The sequence below is a fragment of the Xiphophorus maculatus genome, chromosome 19 (assembly GCF_002775205.1).
Source record: "Xiphophorus maculatus strain JP 163 A chromosome 19, X_maculatus-5.0-male, whole genome shotgun sequence".
Classification (NCBI taxonomy): Eukaryota; Metazoa; Chordata; class Actinopteri; order Cyprinodontiformes; family Poeciliidae; genus Xiphophorus; species Xiphophorus maculatus.
Window position 1 is genome coordinate 11820573 of NC_036461.1, and position 23356 is coordinate 11843928.

At 39.3% G+C, this 23356-nt stretch overlaps 1 protein-coding gene across 2 annotated transcripts in view; it reads right to left on the minus strand.

Moving 5' to 3' along the window:
* Nucleotides 1-23123, minus strand: part of tiam2 (T cell lymphoma invasion and metastasis 2) — a 76975-nt gene extending 53852 nt beyond the window's left edge. Inside the window, exon 1 of one of the 2 annotated variants that reach the window (XM_014468818.2) lies at nucleotides 22971-23123. The gene's annotated coding sequence lies outside the window, so the exon portion shown is untranslated. Of the gene's footprint in view, nucleotides 1-1488; nucleotides 1587-22970 lie in introns of those variants that run through there. The other variant, XM_023352485.1, reaches the window with a different exon arrangement.
* Between the last annotated feature and the right edge of the window lie 233 nt (nucleotides 23124-23356).

Genomic DNA, 23356 nt, shown 5'->3' on the forward strand with positions numbered 1-23356 from the left:
ACCTTGTTTTACATTTGCAGTATCGTTATTTTGTATTTTAGACCTGATATTTCTCATACAAAACACAAGTCTGGATAGGATTGTCAGTACAATAGCTGAATACCATCAAATAATTAATTTCCAATGCCTCAAAGGCAAATGGGACTGGCTGAGACCTTACTTAGCAAATCAGAACTATGTTATTTATGGATTACAAATCAGATTAAATGTGGGTTTCTTAAGACAAAATTTTTGGGTCACTTTTATTTAATCATAATATGAATCTGCTTTAATGTAGTATTTTATAGTTTCTTTCTTCTTGTGTACTCAGTTATTTGATTTAACTTTGCTTCTTTGTTTTCCTGTGAAGCCGTTTAAATTACCTTGCATATGAATGGTCCAGCCTGCATGTAGTTTTGTCCAGAAAAGCATCATGATCCTGTTTGTTTTTCAACAAACTGCAGCTACATTTTAGGAATGTTACAAATCTTGTTTGACCTTTAAGTTGTTTCCTTAAAAAAAAAAAGTATGAGGTTTTTTCCTAGCAGAAAAGAGATCAGAAACAAGAAGTGCAAGTGACAAATTCTCAGTGAGGTTGAGTATTCCAGCACTGCAGAGTTATAGCTATGAGGTCATCTGCTCGTAGGGGCTGAATCGGGCTGCCTTCCTCCTGTCAAATCACAGCCCATGAGACTCTTATCACTTTTCTCAGGGGCTGCAAAAACAAAGCTCTTAAAGTTACAAAGTTTATAGTTGCTTTTGCAACTATAAACCTAGAAAAAAAGGAAAACAACCACAACAGGAAGTGAAGGAAAGCTGTGTAACTGGAGAAAAAAACATCCCATCTCCTGCTGTGTTTCTGTCATCTGAAGAAGACTTAAAGAATCACACAATAGTTTGCTTATGAGTAGAAATGTCTGTCTATGAATCACTCTGAAAGCTCATATTACTGTGTGGTGAATCCAGCAAAGTCACTAAACATCCATCAGAGTGCTTGTTAAGTGTTTTTCGGACTTTCTCATTATGCATTTCGAAGCTCCGTGGCTGGCTACCGACCAAGAGTGACATGGCAGCCCCCAGGCAGAGATTTATACACGTATGCTATGTTCGTTTCAGAGCGACCTGAAGAAAATTAAAGTTTCCAAACAGTTTAAACTATGCATCCATGCATCTAGATATAACTTTTCCTCAGATTAATGTGTTTGGGGCAACAGATGAAAAAACCATGTAATGCATCAACAAAAGTGATAAAGCCTGAGACTGTGAAAGGTCACTTTAGCATATCAGTGTTTACAAAGCAGCATCCTGAAGAATCCACAGGGAAGTAGGCCAAAAATGAAACTTATCTACCAGATTTAAATGGGGATTCACAAGCAAACACATAAAGGGACCCACACCTGTGCAGCTGAACAATAGGAATCAACCTCCTCACCTTGGATCCCTACTAATCCACCAAACAGCAGAAACAAAGGGATAGAAAGATAAAACAGAATCCATAACATGGCTTACCTCCGTGGCAAAGGCTTTAATCTAGAAGCTCTTTGAAGAGCTCGCAAACTGGAAATCACACTGGTGCTCTCTTGACTTTCAAAGTGGATTCTGTCTACCAGTGCTCATAGTCTTAAAGCAGCACACACACACATATGCCATCTGACTCACACTCACCCAGACACACTGGACGACACGTGGAAACTCCCTCCCGGCTTTGGAGGAGCAACGAATCACAGTCCTCTAAGGGTGGCCCTGGGTTACGCAGCGGCAGCAGGGAAAGCCAGAAAGCAAAGAGGAGGGAGAAGTGAAAAGTTCCTAACATAAGAGCTCACTCAGGACAAGACACCAAGAGTTTTTTTTAGCACTCATCTATTAAGAGTGCAAGGCAAAAAAAAAAAAAATGCTCCACTGGGTAACTGATTTCTTTTTCCATCATTCAGCTTTTCCGTTAGAAGGGAGGATGCAGGGTTTGTAGCAGCCAAAAAGGGTTGGTTTTTTTCCAAAGCAGTTTGAGGCGATTGGGCGAGACAAGCTGGCGTGTAATGGCTGCAGTACTGCCTGGGAGGGCGCAATGACTGGAGCTCTTGTCTGACCCTAAATACCACAATGACTTCAGGAGGAGGCCAGAGGAGAAGGAAAGAAAGAATGTGAGCATACAAGTATCCTATGAGTAAGGGTAAGTGGGAGTAAAAAAAGACCATGGAGTGATTAGAGGTAATCAAGAGAGAGGGGGAGAAAAAAAAGTCACCCAGGAGGAACTGAAGTCAATGACATATAAGCTTTCAGATGATTTCTAAGCCAGTCTTTTGATCAGAGGACATAAAGGAATGTGGCGAAACTTTAATTTAGTTTAGTTTCTCCAAAGTGAAAAAACATGTTGCAGCAGCAACTAACCATCAGCCCAACATACACAAAGACATGTTTAATTGTCTCTGGTTTGCATCACGAAAGTCATCCCCACGACCTAATGGGACTACCACCATGACTTCTAGCATATTTTTTGAAGTCAATGTTCCATGATTGACCTGTATTTAGCTACATCTATGTTCCCAACTCTTACAACCTACTAATGAACAGCATGCCCACAGCAGTCTGACCAGAGATCAATCACAAAACATAAAATATGGCAAAATATTTGCAGTAAAGATTAAAGTGTGAAGTTGTCAGTTTAGAAGCACAAATAGACATGTTTTCATTTTTCTGTACTTGTATTCCCACAGCATGATGCTCCCGCCACCTTGTACCAGCATGTGGATGTTGTTTTCAGGGGCATGTGTCCCGTAGGGGGTTAGTGGTAAACAGAAAACAAATGCATTCCACAACTTGTGGATTTTTTTTGCATAAAATTTTGAATCCCATGCTTCATCTTCCTTCCACTTCACAGCGCTGTGCTACTTGGAGTTGGTTCATCACATAACATTCCACTAAAGCTGCACAGAAGGAAACAGAGTCAACGACATGCATTATCCCTTTCCAAACTAAGGCCAATCACAGAACATAAAGAAATGTGGAAAAACATTCCCTGGAATCACATTCTCCAATGTGTTGTGACTAAGACTTGTCTCAGTGGAGACTGACCCAAGACCGCCGTCAGCCTAAAAGCACATGCAGGCCTCCATTTGTCTTTGGTTCACATAACTGTGGTCAAACTGGACCATGCAGAAAGCCACACGAGAACACAAAACACACTCGGAGCTAGAAAAGTCAGTTTAGAAAGCTTTCACGTGCCAGTGGTTTGTGTCTGAGTCACTCGAATCACCCTTACAAATGAGAGCTGCTGCCTGGCCTATTACTAAAGCACCAAACTGAGCTCTGCTCTAGAAAACCATCGTCTTGAATTGCAATTCAAAGTCTTATCCGTGCCACGCTGCAGGAGCAGCTGTGGAACAGCCTTCAGCTGGCCTGCTGTCGACAGAGACATCAACCTAAAGACCTAATATCAGCCGCGCTCACCAGGACTGAACAACATTGTTAGCAGCACAATAGTTCTCGTGGCCTAGTCTGGGATCTTCTCAAAGGCTTTTGTGCGCCTGTTGGAGCAGGCATCTTAGAAAGGGTTGGCCAACGCCACGCCTCAAGCAACTGAGAGACATGAAAACATTCAGACTCAGACGAAGAGAGAGGCTTGATAGGATGCATATTCATGAAGAGCAGGTGCTAGATCTAATTCCACCCGGCCAAATTGTCTGACCCCTAATTATTATCAATTAAGACCCCAATAAGCTCTAATCTCCTGAGCTGAATTAAATCCCAATATATTCAGGCTCCAGGCAACTTACTTACCCACAGCACACACACACACACCCACCCTAAGGTAATTCTTGTCTTACACTTCGAAATGAATGCAGCACATGAATCTGAAGGTCAAAGATTCAACATACAGATATTTTGAACTACTATTTATGAGCAAAGGAATACAAGAGAAAATGAAGGAAAGCATGTCAAACAATTTCACATGATGCGAATCAGGAGCAGCATTTTTATGTTTGCGGGTATTGACAAAGGATTCATTCTTTAGCAGAATAATGCTTTGAAAAAAGGTAACTCTACCTTCATAATGAGGTTCAGGTGACTTCTGATGGCCTGATGTCACATAATTCAATGCTAAGAAGATTGAATCACACACAGATGCTACGAAGATCCACAACAATTTAACAGAACATCACAGCAGGGAGTACTCTAAACAGAACTTTAGCAAAGCTTATATTACATTTAATTTCACTACGCTTTGCATTTAGAAACATAGGTTGTAAAGCCAGAAAACAGTATCACTCAATAATCTAAAGGCCCTGGAATGTCATTTTTTGTTTTAAAATTATAACTTTTGGATAGACATGTGCCGACGAAGCTGCCAATTTCCAACCAGATTGGTCTCAACACCAAGTTACGGCTGTTCGGCTGATCAGAAGCTAACCAGTTTTGTTAACAGAAGCACTTCATATTTCTGATATTGCATGAAGAAGATTCAAAATAAAAACTATGAACAATATGTGTTTAAAATGAAGCCAGAGGAACGTATGCAAGAAGCTATTTAAAAAGGAACTGAATGGCTGCAAAAGAACGAGAGAGCAAGACTTTTTAGTGAATAACAGGAAGGCTGATAAGACATCATGGGTGATCTGTTTCATTACTGACTTTTCAACATGTCATGGGAAAAAAGGATTTTAAAATGCTGTCAAACTTTTACCTCAGACTTAAAATAATCGATAATTTCTATAGAGACAGAAATAATGCTTTGTGTTTCTACTAGCACTAGCCATGCCAAGCTAAATAAAATGTCAACTCCATATTATTTTTTAAATTTCAAAAGGGTAAAATCCTATCCTCCCCTCTGTTTCGCATATTAATAATTAAGAACCCCTCATGGGAGGAAGATCAGAGAGAAATATTTAAAATTCTGGTCTTATTAAGGAAATCAAAGTTGAGATTTGAAAGGTCAAAGCGTTATCAATACTGGAGACCAACCACGAATTCAGTGCATCTTTTTAGACCAAACCAAACAAATATTCATCTTTTTCATTCCAGCTGACTCTAAGCTTGTAGATGCATATAGATGCAGCCTGTTTAGGGACTGTGTAGCGCCTCATCTGATTTTAATAACTAGAGTAAGGCATCCATCCCCTTAATGTGGTGTTGCAGACATCTTAACCTTTTGAGTAAATCATTTCTTTTATGCAAAACACATTCATCACGTTGCATTTAATCTCAGGCCGATCGCCTGTGATAATCTATCTCTGATGAAAAACTCATATTGAAGCAGCGCTTGCTCATGGGAGCGATCTGACAGATGGGGCACAGGAAGAGCATTGGGGCAGAATCGTGGGAGAGAGAAATATGACTCTTTAGTTGGCTCACTAATATTTCAACCGCTTCCTCATAAACAGCATGATGGAGCCACATTCGTAGCTGGGGGCCGTTTACAGTTTGATGCCATTGATTACTGTTGCTTGCTGGGGACTCCGATGGGCAGCAATTTGTGAACAAATTATCCCTCGGAAACAAATAAATGCATCTTAATTGCTTAATATTAGCGGCAATTAGTAGAGTGTTGCAATAGGAAGAATGGTTTGAAAAAAAAGATCAATGCGTCTGGAGAAGCATTTCAAATTAGCAGGATGGGAGATGTGGGGGGTGAGAGAAAGAGAGACAGACAGATGGAATTTACTTAAGCTGGGATGCTTTGAATCAGGGTGAAAGGTCAAAGCTTTTGTTTCACACTGGGCTCCACCCTAAAATCTATCCCTATCCGATCTTTGACAATTTAACTAGTGAGATGCATCATGTGAAGGATTCCAAGTATTTTTGGTTGGCTTTTCTAACATGATTAAAACGTTATAATCTCCTAATGTTACATCAACAGCAGTATGACATAAATTGTGAAATCTGCACATCTCTTCAAACAAGTCAGCCCATGATGGATAGAGTTCAGCTTTTACTTTTAGAAAGATGCTTCCTTGCATGCAGACTGTAAATGAACTGGGTGCAGGTTTTAGTGTAATAATTCAGAATGAGACATGAGGCATTAACCTCTTCTGAAGGCGTTGTTTACAAGAGACAATGACTCGAGATGTCCTCAAGGGGGTGTCACTGTCCATCTGCTGCTTCACGGCAAGCGCAAAGTGCCTTGCAACAGTTTTCATTCCACTAGATTAGTTTTTGGGGTTTTTTTGCACTGGGTTATGTTATAACCACAAACATAAAATACATTTTAGTTGGATTTTATTTAATAGATCAATACAGTGAAGCACAAGTGGAAGGTTGAGACAAATTAGTTAAACACGTGTGGTTTTATGAATAAACATCTAAAAAGTGACATGCATTGGTATTTAGTCACCCTATAATCAATAATATTTAGAACCAATTATAGCTGGATGTCCATGTTTCATTTGTCATTACTCATCTAGAAATTGAAATATTTCCATATTCTTTGTAAAATTCTTATATTAGATAAAGCGTCTAAGAACAGCAATTTTTCATTACTGTACATGTAATAGCTCTGGGCTGTCACTAGGCCATTCTAACATATAAATAAGGTTTAATTTAAACTATCCCACTTTAGCAATGGCTTTCTGCTAAGGGCCGTTCAGTTTGAAAGTGAACTGCCAAACCAGATTTAAGTCTTTCACAGTGTCTAACAGGGTTTCTTCTAGGATTTTCTTGCATTTTACTCTGTCCATCTTTCTATCAACTCTGACCAGCTTCTCTGTCCTGGTGAAAGTATCTACACAGCCCAATGCTGCCACTACCAAACAACATTTTATTAAATAAAATCCAACTAACACTATAACAACAGGTTATAGTGCAGTCCAAGATGATGCGTTGCATTAGTTTTTCTCCAAACAGAGCACTTCATGTGTTCATTTTCAACTCACCAGGGCACCACAACAATGTTTCTTTGTATCCTTTATGGCTTGAGGCAAATTAAATACGAATGCATGTTTTATTTTTAAAAAAACATTAGTTTTTAAGTGTGTGGTTGTAATGTGACAAAATGTAGGAAACTTCTCCTTTTTTTTTTTACTCGTCTGACTCAGTAATGAGCAAAAGACCCAAAAGAGAGAAGGTGCAGTGTGAAACACCTAGTGAGCTGGATGACTGCATTTACAATTGTGCTCTTCATCAATTTTTTTAAAAGTTTAATGTCATCTGATAGGTCAAGGAACAATAAAGGACTTAATCCACTTCCAAAGATGCAGCACTTCTCACGTCTAAAGATCTTTCCTGCAGCGCAAAATCCCTGAAAATCAATTCTGTAAATGTATGAGAGTCCCAGATTTCATCCAGCAGGGTTATACAGAAAATTCCTGGATGATGAGAGGACAAGTGATGAAATGAATGGCAAACGGTGCAAATATGTGCTCAGTCACAGGGTCAGATAAGAGACCTGAAGGTTAAGGGGGCGGAGGAATGCTCAAGGATGATGGGACAAAGCATGGCAGTTTGCTCGTTCAAAGGGAGAGGAGTGATTCTCAATTATCTCACACATGATAAGAGGCAGAAGAAAAGAAGTGTCTTTGAGGCCAAGAAATAAGGAGAAAGTATAACAGATACCCTTCAGGAAGGGCAGTCCTGTTCTATGTCGTCATAAATAAGGCAGAAACTTTACCAAACTAACTTTTTTTGCTGAGTTAAAGCATGACTTTACATTGTGCTCGTTGGAGCATGCAACATCTGCATTAAACCCATTAAGATGCTCTATTGTTCCTACTGGAATTGACTGCTGCTGTCCTTCGTGCTATGCAGGATAATCGGTCTCACGCTACGAGGTGTGAGTGATTAATGGTCTCCACCCACATCTCACTCACTCATTATCGTAGCAACATTTGCCATAGTGTACTGTGACATTCTTGTGAGATACGCCGATCACTCCCTGAGGTGATCCATCAGAGATCATTGACCACTGCAAAACAAAAAGAAATCAAACAGTCTGCTGCTGAACGTCACACAGCGGCAGCAGAGCTTCTACGTCGATTTGGGAACAGGTACTAATCTGTCAGAAACATTGATCATCGGATGCGTTTGGAAAGAGAAATGCATTGAGGGGAAGAGGTCGATATAAAAGATGTAAAAGTTACAAAGTGAAGCACTAAAAGTGTCCCAAAGGTGACCTGGGATGGTAGAAGCTCAGTCTGCCCTGATACTGGTTAAGTACAGCTCTATCTGGGGTAGCGGGGCAAACAACCAAACTCTGGCTCCTTCTCAGCAGACATACAAACGTACCTGCAAAGCTGGTACATTCAGCAGCAGGGTAGGGCCCAACAGTCTCCATCCATATGCTCTGTGAGTGTATGTCTGCGTAGGGGGAGAGGGGGGGCGCGTCAAGCTCCATCCATCACTGCCGCAGGCATGCATTAATCCCTCTCTGCATTCTTGAGGAGCACTGACGCCAAATGGGAGTTTGCTCCTGCAGCCTCCCCTTCACAGGGTGCCCACTCTACCCAGTCCAAGGAAAGACCCTCTTCCCCCCAAATATGTTGGCAGAGCCAGAGCTGATGAATTACCAGCATGTGATTCAGACTCAGAGAGCAAACGTCCTCTCCCTAAGTCAAGCTGAGCCATATGTTCATGCTAAACTAGCTGTAAAACTGGCAGCCGTTCAACTTTTATGGCCTATTAAAGGCCAAATTGTAGATCACAGTCAGGCCAAACATGGCATGCATCACTCAGGTCACTCTGATCGACTTACAACACAAGCAGTAGACCTTGGTATGATTAATAGACGGGAAATGAAAATATATCCAACAAGCAGGTTAATGTCACTCACCGCAGTTTATTCATCACACGTCTGCTTAAGCTTATAACCATGACAACCTGACAGGAAGACGCCATGATGGTGCTTTAAGTGCATTAGTGGTGCTTAGACCAGCCTGGGCCCGTCTGGTTGGTTTGTGGTCAAGGTTAGCAAAGAACAAAAGGAGCTACTATTAGCTTTTCTTCCTCCATATTTAACAAGTCAGACCCAGTTAAGTGTTCTGGATTGATGTTTCCTGGTGAGTACACATTCAGGAGTGCATGTGTGAGGCATTTTCGCTAAATCAACCCTCTCTTTATGTGCTAATCTTGGCTTAGCGTGCAATCCATAATCTGTTTTGCCTTTTCAAACTCAGACATTCAGAAAGAAAAGCCTAAAATAAGTGAATGTTGAAAGTTAACATCCAAGGTAGAACTTCTATGGTGGATGAAGCCGCCTGAAAACCATCTAATGCCAAGTTTTGTTCTTAGATTGTGGGCTCAAATCAAAGCAAAGTGAAAAACAAGACATTCAGGTGATTAGTATTTTGCCCACTCCCATTAATATTTCTGTACAGTCAAATGTTAAATGTTCTTTAACATTGCATAGTTTTCAATCAATCAATAAAATTTTATTTGTATAGCACATTTCAGCAGCAAGGCATTTCAAAGTGCTTTACATCATATCAAACACAGAAACATATATGTTCTTTCTTTGGATGTATAGCACAACTTTATAATCAAAGTCTGAGTTGTCAAACCTGACAGGTAAAGACAAACTCGCAGTGTAAAGGAAAGTCTAAAATTCTGTTTATGTTATAGTTGAATAGTTACTGTATATTCAACACCTTCTCAGCATCACAATATTGTGAACTTGAACAAAAACCTTCTTACTTCTTCCTATGCCTTTTCAGACACATTAAGTGGGACTTTTGGGTTATGTATATTGTTGTGTGTATGTATGTATGGATAGATGTGTTCATACTGGGTATATACTTATCTTATGGAGTTATTCTTGTGTGCATTCTGTTTTTATGTGTGTTCAGTCACGTGAGGCTGCATATGAGTATGTGTGTATGTGTGTTTACATGTATGGATTCATCCTAGTGTTGGTGTGTATTTGCTCAACACAGTGATGGGGACATGTCTGGAATGAATCAATAACAATCAAAAATCAGATCACCTCAAACCTAGTGAATACACCTTCCTTAACACCACCCTCTTCAGGGTGATGATTGCAACTGAGAAGAAGACTCAAAATTAGCCAGTTTCTATATTAGTGATTGCCTTTCAGTTGATGTACACTAGAATGAGATTTTCACCCAATAGCAGGAAGGCTATAATCAGTACAATAAAAGTGCTCTGATTCTTTTGCGCTTTCAACCTCTATCATCAAGCTGGATTTTGACACTCTTTCTATAATCTCAGAGTAAAGAAATGAGCAGGGCAATCTGAAGTACAGGCAAAGGGGTCCACGTCTGGCCCTTGGAATAACTGTTTGCAGAATTACCAGCTCGAAATCAAGAATGACAGATTTGGACAGCCAGCACAGGCAGTCGGTGGATGTGGACAAATTAAAAAATATAAATAAGCTGAGTATGTTTATTAATAGATCACATTTTATGATACATTTTAATTTTATAGTAACTTAGTACTTGTTAGTAACTGCTACTTAGTAGCAAACTTGAGTGTTCTGTCAAGCTTTGGTGATTTGGCCCATGTGGAAAAAGTTTGAAAATTACTGCTTCAGGGAACCCACATAGAAACCGCTGTTTTACCAGCTATGCTAACTGCACTAATAACCAACAGATGCTAAAGACAACTTAAATTAACTCCATGCCCATTTTGTCTTTGCATAAACAGTGAGACTCTGTCTTTCAGTGTCCGCTCTCATACACCGTGACATCACCTATGCTTGTAATGGCTGCGCACAGCAGAAATGGATAAGAAAAAAAAAATCAACACAGAGAAAATAGAATAAACAATAATCAGTATAAGTTGGTCAGGCTTTTTAAAATGTGTAAATCAAAAATGCACAGAAAGATTCTGACTGGTGCATTCCTAACAAGAACATCTAAACCCAAATACCAGAGACAAACATGAGCTCGGCTGCATGTTTTATTTGTGTAGCACCGATACTGGGTGAGACAAACGTCTTGGATCCAGGAACACATAAACACGGCCAAGTTCTCACACAGATTAACCCAAAGGTGTGGATGCTTATTGGCTCTAGATTAAAGAAGATCAGTCATTTTAATTTTACTATAGTTTGTCCACTTAGCAGCCAGTGTGTATAAATTTGCTTGGAGCTCCTGTGTCTGGTTTGTTTGGTTTGACTCTGGGGAGTGGAGATATTGTATATAAATGCCACATGAGCCAACAGTTCAAAACTAGTTCAAAACCTACAGCCAGTGATTATCTTATTATATAGACAAACCTTCATAATTAATTTAGCCCCATTTTAAAGTTTGTGTACAACTTTCTTTCTGTTACCAAAACTGGGCAAGAGGTCTACTGGCAAGAAGCTGAGAGTGCACAAAAAACTCCAGTTTGCTTAGAAATAAAAAAAAATAGTAATTTAATAAAAATAAATCTTGCATCTTTAGTACAGTGGCACACTTAAGTTCAGAGAATCAAACTGAATAAGACTATGTTTGCTCCAGATCTGAATTATCACAAGAAATTAGTTGGCAGTCGTTACTGACCTATAATCCTCCACAGGTGCTAAACAAAGCAGTCAAGCCTTCACTTTGTATTCCTCAGATAAAGTAAAACACACGCAAACACAAAACAAAGACTGACCTGTGCAACCAGTTTTAGCATTCACGAGGATGAAGACCCACGTGAGCGCATTTGATTGCCGCAGAGAAGTCACAGGCAAATCTCTGGAAAACAAACTCCTTTGTGCGACGCTACACAGCCTTTTGATTGAGGAATGTGCTTTTATGAAAGGGCTGATAAAACAGGAACAAGCCACTGCTGGCACCAGATGCCATCTCGTCTGAGGGCACGGCGAAACATGGCAGAGGACGAGCAGATGTGCCACATGTGCACCTCTTTTACCGGCATGATTAAATTAAGGCCACTGCCAAACTCATTATTATCCCATCCACACAGGAAGGCTCAAGAATGTCAATGAGGATCATGCTCATAATGCAGTTGTCACGCACAGCGCATAGGAAACAACTTTTCACACAATTACAGAATAAATCAGCAACATGTTCTAGCTGACAGACTTTCTTTTGTGGTTTTGAAAAATGATAGGCCAGTCTTGAATTTTTATTCATTAGAAAGAAATTCCTCGACTAATTGAGTTACTGCTTACAGGCAGATGTGACAGGAAGGCAGGGTCCCACAGGACAACTTTGGGGGAAGAGGGCACAGGCAGATGCTTGGACCAGCAGAGGTCTCATAAGGCCAAGCTGTTCCATTACGAGAGGACAAGGGTGGCATTTATTCACAGGCCTCTCCTCCTGAGCCGGGATGGCCTTAGAGGGAACAGAGGGGGACACTTAACCCCTGAGGTAAAAATCAATCACAAACCCTTTACTGTCTCTCTCATTACTACTGTTATACAGTAACTGATTCAGAACAGCTTCTCAGCAAAAGACAAAAAAGCATGAACTGTAGATGAAAATTCATAAACAATCTGAATCCCAAGTGATCCAGAGAATTTACGTTTACAAGACTAACCCAATTTTAAAGACAGTAACGTCCACAAAGGCACACAATTTGATCTGACTTGTCAGCCTGCAAAGTTTTTTTTTGTGTCAGATTAAATCAAAAAGGCTGCACACAGTCTTCCTCAAAAAATCCTCAAAAAAGACTGTTTTATTGAGCCTTTTTATTGAATTTTAAAGCACTTATCACCAAGTGGATTGTTTTGCTTCCAAAAAATGTGCTTTTAATGGAAATATGTTGATTGAATGGGTTCCCACATATTGGCCACACAAAAAGGATGTCGGTAATATATTTGCTACATACTGTAGATCAGTGGTTCTCAAATGGGGGTACGCTTACCCCTGGGGGTACGTGGAGGTACTGCAGGGGGTACGTGAAGCTTTTCAAAATATCTTTAAAAAATCAGTAGGCTCCTCATAATAAGTCTTGGGAAAAATTATTTTGTAAAAAGTTTGATAACATATAAATTTGTGTTCATGCACTGAATTTTATATTCAGTATTTAGTTTCCATTTCCTTTAAAATAAAACGGACCCCCCCACCAAGTTAGTTTGACCCATGGACCCAGAGCACTCGTCAATGACCTGTCGTTATCATGCTTACACTGTAACTATGGAGACGTGGCTAAAGCGTAGCAGCAATGCTGCTGAAAGTACAGATAAAGTGAAAAAGAAGGCACTGTACCTCTTTTTTATTCCAAAAATGTTTTGCCCGTGTCAGGGGGTACTTGACTAAAAATATATTTTTAAGGGGGTACATCACTGAAAAAAGTTTGAGAACCACTGCTGTAGATCATCAATGACAGAAATGTTGGTTAGCTTGTGGGAGTAAACAATTTGGGCGGATGAGTTTCTCCTCACCCACAAAAACCAATATCCTCCAACAGGAAGCATTTAGTTTGAGCAGACAGTCAACAGCCAGACCTGTTGGGCAACCATCAGTGGTGCTTATGAGCATAAAGTTAAACAGATGAGTAGCTTGAAAAAGCAAGCAGACTGGAGGTTAACTGGGGGCTGTGATAGGGTTGCTTGGAGAGTATACACTTGTGGGAATCAGATTAACTTTGCTGTTCAGAACTGGAACAAATATGTCTATCTGAACACTGCCAGATTTTTAGCGTTCTGAAGTACCGTTCTTGTCACAAGTGGTCAGTACCTGCTATGATAAATTACAGGGAGGGTGTTGAGCTTCTCATATGAATAAATCTTCATACAACTATTTGAGTTTTGAGTTTAAGATAAAGCTTGAGACTTTGTGATGACGATTTTGTCTTGGGTGAAAAATTATGCAGTGATGCCCCAATTTTTCATTCCAGATGAAACATCATTGGTCTTCTGTAACTTTCAGCTGCTTTCTTGGCTGCATTTTGTTGCTTTTATGGGCTTTCTTAAATTTCTGAATAAATCTATGATGTGCTACAATCCTACAATCCAAGCTATACAATTTAAAGGGAAGATCTGTATAAAACTGTGATATACTGTATATGCCTTTTATAAATACATTGGCCTAGAACTCCCATGGCTAAACTAAGCTTACTGCACAGCTTGTCAAGAGGCCAGGACATTAAGCAGGATGATATGGATGACGCTCGGAAAGAGTGAGTACAGTCTTCCAGCTTGTTAAAATACTTGCCTTTGGCACACTATGATAGCATAATTGGCAAAAGCAGCAGGCATGTCTGGGACCAAACATGAACATGTAGAGAATCCAATGCATTAAACACATCGTTTTAGGGAAGCTTCCCACAAAATAATGGCCTATTGTGTGTTGGGGTACATTTAAAAGCCAGCTCAGTGTGTAAGGCAAGACTGGAATGCGTTCAAGTTTTAAATTCTGAACATATTAATCACATAGAGAAACGAAAATGATATATGAGCCCAATAACACAATATGACAGAATAAGTTAGGCTTCCTCCTCCAAACAATCATTGCACGAGTCAGGGAAAACCCAGTTCCCGGTGGTTCACAACGGTTGTTACTAGCTTAAGGACTTTTAAGCTAGTTTGAACCCATGTATGTACAGTAAATTATTTCTTTAAAATAAGCAACCACATGTTTCCATTGAAAAAAAAAAAGATAGCTCATTTATAAACACAAGAGAAAACGATTTTCAAAAAATGAAAAATTATATCCACTTGGACTCAGGAAACAGGCAAGCTCCAATAAAAACCAACATGTCAAAAAGCAAACGCAAAGCACCCGAGCACAGATAAGTGAAATTAAGCTTTCTAGTTCCAGTTTGTATTGACAGTGAAGATTAATTGCTGTAATGCAGATGCCAAAGCGTATCCGCTTCAAGTCAGCGGGTTGACTGACACAACATCCCTCACCTATTAGTCAGCAGTCAGGGCGCGCTCCCCGGTTCACCAACCTTAAGAGACTGAGAATAAATGATTTCACCCTCCAAGGGGGAAATAATTTAGACTGAATGACATCACTGCGGTACATCAGATTCTGTCAGAGCCAAGGTGAATATCAAGGACTATACAGCTTATGAGGAGCTGTTATTTTGTCTATTATATGCTAGAACAATTTCTCAAAGCAGGTGAGCTGGCCATCAAAACCAGCATGTATTAAGAAGATTATACAGTTGAATGAGATACCTTCTCATTCAACTAAAAAGACCATCCATATCCAGGGAGCTCCTTTTAGGAAAGCCAACAATGGTCAACTTGAGTGCTTTAAAGCAGTGGTCCCCAACCTTTTTAGTACCGTGGACCGGTTAAGACTTCGCAAAGTTATGGGGGGGGGGGGGGGTGCACGTGTCTGGAAAAGAAACCGGGGTGCGTGTGTCGGGAGGACCGGGGGTATGCTTAAGGAGGAGACCGAAACCGATGCTGTTTGTGGGCTCAATGTTGCTGCGCAAGACATAACCGACAGAATCTGGTTAAAGGATTTTCAAAATAAAAGATCCTCCAGACTCAATACATAACACGGAAATATTTAATCATTTCTTGCGCGGCCCAGTACCAATTGGTCCGGGGGTTGGGGACCACTGATTTAAAGCACCAGAAGGTTGAAGTGAATCATGAGGTACATCATACAAGGTACTGCCACAGGTGTCATGTCTTATGGGACACAGTAAGAAAAGAGGGTTACTGTGTAGAGCATTAAGAAAACAAGGTCAACTTAAGGCTAAAATCTGTTTTTTTTGCTGCTTTGAACTAAAGAATCACATAGAAATTTTCGAACATCACATTTTAGCTTGCAAAAACGCCATTTCAATGACAATGGAATATGTGATGCCATAAATAGCCTTCCCCCACCTTCCGTGTGTTTACAGTAGCCTGGTGAGCTGGTTGCCCTACACCTACCATCAGGTTAAGGGACACAGGGTTATGTGTTGAGTTTCTGCACGTGAATAGATTTAATAATCCACTGACATGACTGTGACCCCACAGGCTAGACTGCTGAGAGGCAGCACTTATGAGCGAGCCTGGTACCATAAGCTGCGACACCGTCTGAGGAGATAGAGGTATTAATATCGACAACAGTCCCAAACAACAACCCAGCGGGCTTTGACCTGCACTCAGTAATTTGCTTTACTTCAGCTCTACCTATGGATACACTTATTACATTATGATCACACATTTCTCAACAGAGAATTTCATCAACTTTTTTTGAAAAGGTTACCACACCAGATGTGAATGTGAAGATAAATGGACCTTGTGGTAGTGACACAAAGCTAGAGCTCTACACAGTCAGCAAGAAAATGCTAAATGAATAATTAGAACTGTAGAGCTACAGGATGAATTTGTGAAATCAATGATAAAGTTGATCATAATGTACCGACTGAAAGGCTAAAGAAGATTAGCCTTTCAGTCAGTACTGAAAGGCTAAGATTGTCTGGTACCATGAAAAATGTAACAACTTTGCATCATTTAGAACTTAGAACAGAGATCACATGTTGAGTTTTTCATGGCTCTAATCTCAGGGTTGTTTTCTTTAATACATAAATGCTCCTCCAAGCTCAAAATATCAAGTTTTGCTAAATTTCTTACCGTACATATGCTAAAGACAAACAACTTTTATTTTTCCTATGCAGACCCCTAATTTTATTAAAGCTCTGTTCACAATGTCCCCCGGATCAGAGCTACACTAGAGGAAGCAGGGTTTAATGTGTTTGCTCCTGTGCTTACATGTTTATGTACAAATACATTTTCCTTGCCTAGTGTGAGTCATACTTCTTTTCATCTAAAAGATGTTTTTCTCTAACCATAATGATGATTTGCTAAGTGAATGATTTATCACAGTATCTTGCAAACTACATTGGCTTTTTAGACAACAACAGCTGTTGAAGGGGTAGACTCTATGCTTCAAGAATATCTGTCCCATACAGCAAGTCAGTAACAGTTTAAAGGAGAGCTAGATAGAGTTTTTGAGCCAACATAAGATGACTTAAATATATATATATATATATATATACATATATATATATATAGTACTTTTTTCACCCCATACTGAATATTAAAAAAAAAAAACACACAATGTGTTTTTGCCATGTGCATTGTTTGAACTGGCCAGAAAATAATACTGAAGTTTGATATTTCGGCTTCCAAAACTGAAATATATAATTGTGACCCCAAAACACCTTGCTTTGGAATTATTGCCAAAACACTAAAAATAAGTTAAGTTCCATGTTGGAGAAATGGCTCCCTGGCATGTGCTCCACTGAATGATATTCAGGCAATATCAATATTCTGAGATTTGATTTCAGTTCTTTAAGGCTGACGCACAAAAATTTGCCTTGAACTGCTAGCTACAAATTCATAGAATACCAAGTTGCAAGTACTGATAAAATGTTCAGACATTTTATTTTCTTTGACCTCATTTCAACAAGTGCTACATTAAAAACCTTCACTCATGTGCTGTACCATTTTCCTTTAAACAGCTAAAGCTGTTGATACCATCAGAGGAAACAGGTTTTCTAGAGTTGTTTAGCTTTTTGGGAGAAAAGGAATTTCAAGGAAGCCTTAATTGAGCATGTTTAGTGTGTAGATGCAAGGTTTGGTAGTGACCTAAAGTAATCAAGACCCTCGTCTTCTTGTTTGCGCTGGCTGGACTCCAAATGACTGAAGCAACATGACAAAAGACTGAGAAGTGGAAAAATGAGTTTATCTTGATCGGAGATCAAGCCACCAAGCATTTAAAGCAAAGTTGGTGGCAAAACCGGGGAATAAGTGCTAATGAGCCTGAAAATGTTCCTCGACAAAACACAAATATACATCATCAGACAAAGACCCTCCAAAATGTCATGCTCGCCAAAGAAGCAGTGCAGAAGAAGGTTGTCAAAGCTCCACAGAGCCTACAAGCTTCTGAGAGAAAACAGTAATCATAAGTTACAAAACAAGACAGGCCAATTCTGAGACAAATAAATGTATGAAAGTGGCCAATGATCCGTTAATGTGCATCAGAATCTTTTCTTGCTGCTTTTTGTAATTACGCAAGAGTAAGATGTATCTGACATGCTGGCTGCATTTAATTTGCAAGGCAATTATGCTTTGGTGATGGAAAAATATCTTATTTAATGTAAAATGGCCAATAAATCTCTCACAGTTGGAAAAAACAGTACAGTGATTAAACACACCAAGATATGCAATTTTAAAAAATAAAAATACAGTAAGTAGGCATTTTATCTTCCTTACTCAATGAAAGTCTTTGTCCGCCTACCGAGGAGCAGGGGGGACGTGTTTAAGTAAACGTGTACCTAAAATTTCCCCCATCCATCATGTGTGACAATACAAGACACATGGCGCCAACTGAACATCCCAGAAGTAGAGCACTTTACTCTGTAGCACCAGCTGCGTTTGCTTTTCCAATAGGACAAATATAGTGAGGTGGACCTTATGGCTACCGGAGAGAGGCAGGGTGGATCAATCACAATTTCTTTTGTTGGACGTATTGACCTATATGGCATCTTAGGGCTAATGAGTAAGCGTTGCAGATTCACTCATTTCCATACCAACGAGGATAGTAAATTTGCAACACATGGCCTTTCAAAGCTGTAGCTGATCTGCAAACGTGATCTATGTAAGTTACATCCATCTTTTAATTTATATTTAAAGCCTCTGACGTAGTTTATGCATCGCCAAAAACGTCTCGTACATACAGCACTTAAACTTCCATATTGGTATGACTACCTATATGGTAGCCCCCCCCCCCCCAACAGCTTCAGTACTCTTGTCTTTGTCATATTCTCATTGCTCCAACACTGACTAACATATTTTATGAAAGGTTTATCCACACCCTGTATGTAACTCTGTCAGGTTCAACAAACTGCTTTATCAGATTGAAATATTGTTCGCCTGCATGAATTACATGAACCCCTGCTCAGCTGCAGTCGTGTTACGTAAAAAGATTCCCTTTATGATTTATATTGCCATCAGTAAAAAGTGTGTTTCCTCTTTCAGTTCTTTCTTTGACGTTAATGAAATTCTGACTCACAAATTAAGTCATCTGGTGCTATTTAAATTACATACACTCCCTAATTTACCAGTTTGGTAACTCTTAATCTGATACCTCATTTGGCAAACAGAGTCTGTCTCCATTTAATCTTTATTTTCTTCTTGGCTCTTTTGGTGTATTGTTTAGACTAGTGACCCTGAATAGTTCACTTCAGTTTAGACCTACACATTAATCTCCTCAAAGGCCTTTAGGTTGTGGCTGTAGAGGAGAATGAATGGGTTAAGCTGGATAAGATCATGCTGTTCTGCTTAGCTTGACAGAAGGTTCCTGTAGTTCAAGAGAGCATTGAGGTGTCATCCAGTTTTGGACCCTGCCGTTGAGCTAGCTGCAAATATTGAAGTAGTAACATCAAAAATGTAAACACAAATGTGTAATATGATCTAGTTGCTTTTACTTAAAACAGAAAACCACTACAGTTGTAATAATGTTATCTGTACCAGATGGTTACTGATATTTTGATGTAGACTAGACCAACATTTGTCAGTAATAATTAAAAAGTAAACCTACTATCTGTATGTTTTTACATTTTGCTATTGAGATTGCTGAACAAAAGACTTGTAACTTATGGCATTCACAGGAAGAACACGTAAAGCTTGTGGAATATCCCCAAAAGGCTGAACTCCAAGTCATGAACCTCAAGCAGACATTCCACTTAGTGCTTTATCAGAGTGTGTTTTATGCACAAGCTCCATGACAATCTGTGATTCTCTTGGTCTTTCGTGGCTGTATGTCTGCGCCATAGACAGACCTGGTACAGTTTCTACAACATTTAAGGTCAATGAAATCATTACTAAAAACTATTACTAAATTGTTTTGGGAAACATATCTTCCATTTGGACGAGGTCTGGATTAAGAGATGCAAAGGGCACAAAGCAAAAAACAACCCATTAGCAAAAAAGTTTAAATCCAGTCCAAAGCAAGACTTATTCAAGTGTTTGAGTTTTATTAATTTGTGACATCTACAGTGTTTGCTGAAAGTACCCCTGAAAGTAAAGTGTGGCAGCAAAAATCAACAGGGACAATCCTGGCCTCGCTTGTCATCTCTGTTTACCACCAAATCAAAGGTTTTTCTTGAGACACTAAACACTGTATTTTACTTCAACGGCGTTTTATAAAAGCCACTCAGGACGCTGTAGGCCTTACACAAACTATACATGCTTTGAAAGTCAAACAAGTTTAAAATACTGCTTCATGAAATAGAAATATATATCTCACTGTCATGGTGTCAAAATTTTGGCTTCAACTTTGAATTCACTGAGGCAAAGATTCTGAGAAACAGAAGTTTTTGGTTTGATCCTCTGTTTGTACTATCCTGACTGTCCTGCAGCGTCTTTCCCACCAAGAGGCAGTGAGAGAACTTCATCTCCCCGTGACAAGAAGCACAGATGTTATCCATGCCTTACAGGTCACATGCACAGGCCCTTATATGGACACAATACGCTGAGGAAAGACATGAAACATTGGTGTTGCTCAGCAGCTTTAGAATTAACAAGCACCTACAAACAGCCGGCTGTCAGAACATTGCTGCTCTCATGAAGCATCAAAGCTCCAAAGACAAGAGCAGGGAACACCTTCAGACTGCTGCACTTTATTTAGCAGCAGATCCACACACAGTATCAACTGGCTTAAAGAAAAAACAACAGATATTCTGATTAGGGAAGTTTTAGTGGTAAATATGTCAGATTCACAAGCAATGAGCTGTTTGCGTCTCCAAAGCGACATAAAAAGAGAGAAAGCAACACTCAGTTTACTCTTCCCTCACTACCAAACAATTATAACAACTGACAGACCTGCCAGCTACAAAACACAACTCACAAGTTGAAAACCAAACACCAAAACAAGCTTGTGTTTTCCATGAAGAGGAAATTACTACTCATACTTGTATCCGTATCTGTTTGGTTCCAGCAAGGAGGGAAAAAAAAACTGATGTTCCCTGTGGTTACTACAGGAAAATGCAGAACACAAAGCCCAAAATATGTGCTTGGTGGTTGTGACCCGAAGCTCAATTACTGATATCCAAGTAAAACACACAAAAAGTAGGAGACTCACCCCTACACACACACACACACACACTCACATATAGACAAAAGAACAGCAGTAATTACGTGGGTAAGTAATGATTTCTGTCCATTGAAGAGAGATGAAATACTAAACCAATCACACAGCATGTTTCCTCCCTGAAGAAAAAAATAGAAAGCATTTTAGCTTATTTTCTCCCATTGTCATAATTAATAGATGACATTGGTGGAACTACATCATCATCAATCAAGTTAATCACCACTTTCTTAAGTGATTCATAAGACTTTGTGGTTTAAACTGGAACCACAACACAGATAGATGAGCAACACAACCAGCCTCTAGAAGTTAATCATTAGCCTATGTTTTTCTTATTAAAACTCATTTAAAAAGGTAGCTGGATGACACTTTCCCGTGTACCATCTTCATGACTGAGGGTCTAATAAGCCAAAAGGCATGCTGGACCCCCCCTCACTGTTTCATAGATCTGTTTGCTCTGGGCTGGACCTCCACTCCAGGGGTCCTATGGCCCCTTTTGTTGCCTCTGTATGTGGCTGAAGAGCACTTCCATCCCAGCACACAGCGAAGCGACAATACAAATAGATGACAGATTACATCGAAACCCGAAACAGCAAAAATTTAGTGGAATGAGCTCTGCTCCCAATGCATAAATCACAAATCCCCACAGTGATGGTCTGTGCATGTTTTGGTAATTGAATGTACTCATCAGAGACCAGTGATAAAAAACAAAATGACTTAAAAAAAAAAGTAAAATAACAATAAATAATAATAATAATAATAATAATAATAATAATAATAATAATAATAATAAGTGGTTGTTTAAAAACAAGTTGCTCGCCATGAGAAACAAACCAATGATGGCCAATTTTTTTTTCCATCAATTGCCATGAACGTAAGAGGCTCTGTTTCTTCAGTACACTTCTACATTCTTTCACCATACAAGCAAAATATGGAAACAAAAGACTCTAGAGGACCTTTCTAACAATTCATTCCGCCATTTCATACCTACCGTTACAACTTCATCACTTCCTACTTCCATTTCATGTGTTCTTGAACAGACCATTTTGTACTTGAACCATGGTGTATGAGTTAATTTTTCACTGTAGTTAGGTATTCTCTTATGGTTATAAAAATGCCCAAATCTCATATACAATTTAAGTTGGTATTATTATATTAAAATTTTGCATTACTGTCATAAAATATGATATACAACAACCCTTATCAAACAAAAACAAATCTAAGTGGCTCCCATATGACATATAAGTCACTTAACCAGCAGACTGTAAAAAACATATACGACATTAATTTAAACTGTCCACTGTTGTGGTAAGTGGGAAGTAAACTCTAGCAGGGTCGCCATAGCAGACTACAAATTGAGTCAAATTAACAAAATCTGCAAATTTATAAAATGCCCAAGAAACTTAAGCTTTAAAGAGTAGAAACATAAAATATATCTGATAAGCTTTTACAAGGTTATGTTCTTTTTTTTAATCAAAACATATTTTATTCTGTGAGCCCAAAGCAATCCCCCCCACCCCAACTGTGACATCACAGGACGAAGCAAATACCTTGCTAGCATATGATGGGATGTGGAGGGTGACAAAACATAACAAAATGGCCCAACTATGATTTCACTTTGGATTTTATATTTTTGATTATTTTATTACGAAAAGAAACTATAAATAAAAATTTTTCTCATTCACACATTTAATTTTACTTTTAAATATTTATAATGTACATTAATGTATGTCTGAATGGGAAAAGTACATATGATCTGGTTAAATGTAACATAGAGCCATTATTCTAACAAAACATTTCAACGTAACACAATGGAAATCACCATTCAATCGCGTGTTTCTACGGGATTTCTTCTGCCACGGTGGGATTAATGTTCACTGCAGCCAATGAAAAGTCAGAGGAGAAATCAATTCGGCGCATGTTTAAACGAGACATGCAAACTTTTATTCAAACCACAAAACAACCGCACCAATATTTTGAAGCGGATGTTGCATTTTCAGACAAGTAAGAGTTATGAGCAGAGTCCTTTACAAGCAGCATGACTGAGAAATAAGTTCGCCTCCAACTCACCGTTTAATGTTTCCTCTACCTGTCGCTGCATTCGCATGTTCCTCGTCCTCAGAGCATTTTACAGTAAAATAGACAAAACAGCTGCAACCATAAGGTAGGATTTTACTTGTATTAAAGAATCTTCTTCCACGACATTATCCGAGCAAACGATCCCGGGACGGAGCGGTAAGAGACTGCGGACTCCTCCCAGACAATGTGGGGTTAAACTCCTCCTTCCTTCCCGCGGACACTGATGGGGGATGGCCGTATGCTTGAATGCTACACTAAACACCAGGGGGTTTACTCACAGGTGGAGCTGCCCGTATAGGCATTAAAAAAGATCAATCAGTGGTTGCTGAATTTCGCTGGGTTTCTTAAGGAGATATTTTAGGGAAGGAAGCGAAAGT